This window comes from Penaeus monodon, chromosome 22, assembly GCF_015228065.2.
Source record: "Penaeus monodon isolate SGIC_2016 chromosome 22, NSTDA_Pmon_1, whole genome shotgun sequence".
Classification (NCBI taxonomy): domain Eukaryota; kingdom Metazoa; phylum Arthropoda; class Malacostraca; order Decapoda; family Penaeidae; genus Penaeus; species Penaeus monodon.
Genome location: NC_051407.1, coordinates 22195223 through 22196555, shown reverse-complemented (window position 1 = coordinate 22196555; position 1333 = coordinate 22195223). Strand labels below are relative to the sequence as shown.

Genomic DNA, 1333 nt, shown 5'->3' with positions numbered 1-1333 from the left:
GGTGTGGATTGCAATATGGCAGGCCAATAAGCATTTAAGCTTAAAATGCCAGCCATACCATCCCAAGCCAAGCCTGGCTCCACATGGGTTCCAAAATTAATGCCCTGGTGGGAACCAAGGACAATTATGGCTGCTGGCTGGGGACATAATACCACTTCAGTGCTTGCTTCCGGACTATCATATTGTGTTCATTTACTTGTGCTCTACTCTTTCAACAAGAACCCATATCCACCGGGCCACGCCTAGAGCCGTCCTTTCCTTGTATTGTTGATATCATACTCAGGTTATTGTGTTGTTAATAGCTCTGTTAGGTGATTATTAGCACAATCCACACCAAAGCAAAGACTTGTTACTTGGCTTTAGATATTTAGGACCCTCCAGTGATCAGCATTTTTCTCGTCAGGGAAGCAGTTGTCTCATTATTGTACATGGTAGTTCCTGAAGTTTTGACTCCACTGTGCATTGGTTTGATGAAGCTTAGGTACTCCATAGTGTAATAAATTTGTTATCGAAACAAAAACAGGTAATAAGTTCTGGTTGATCATTAGCCCCTCCCACACCAAAGCAGGGTAACAAATAACAATTGTAGCTGTAGTATCTGGCATTTTATAGTGATCTGTCTGTTTTATATCTCCGGGAAGCATCCACTTTAGTATGGTACATAACACTGCCATACACTGGTTTGCTGAAACCCCATACTTTACTATTTTCATTTAAAAGATCTTTGTATTTCTTAAGAGGTTTTCCTCTTTTTTTTTTATTGTTTTCCTTTTTTAACCTATTTATTTTCCATGTTACAGCAAGGAGTTGAAAACTGAGAATTGTCTTATTTGAGGGCAATCTGTGATATTTTCCTTATATTATATTTTCATCTTTCTCATCATAATGAAAATTTAATTTGTTTAAATATCATATTTTGGGGTTAATCTGTGATATGTAGTGTTATTGACAATATAATGCATGAGAACATTTGTTTCTGACTAGCAATTTGTGCTTTGATATGTTTTTAGCTTCACTTGGTAGAGAATGGCTTCAATAAAGTTCCTTTTCTTTCAGAACACGTTAATTCAGGCATTTTGAAGAAAATAAGGACTGTTTTGCCTTTTAAAGATATTTACACGTAATAAAAAATGGGAGTAATTACATATAAAAAAAATGGAAATAATTCACATAAAATATGAAAGATTGTAAGTAAAGCTATTATTTTATAGAAGATAAACACTTCCTAATGTTTCGGTAATTTCTAAACTTTCAGAAATTACCAGTAAGTGGTTAATGAGTAGACTCAAAGGTATAAGATTTAAAATAAAAGAATCATGGAAAATTATTTTCC

General features: G+C 34.5%; 1 protein-coding gene across 1 annotated transcript in view; it reads left to right on the top strand.

The window, feature by feature from the left end:
• The window catches only part of LOC119587000 (exportin-7-like), a gene marked incomplete at its 5' end in the record, with an annotated part of 15054 nt that overhangs the window by 10527 nt on the left and 3194 nt on the right, over positions 1 to 1333 (top strand).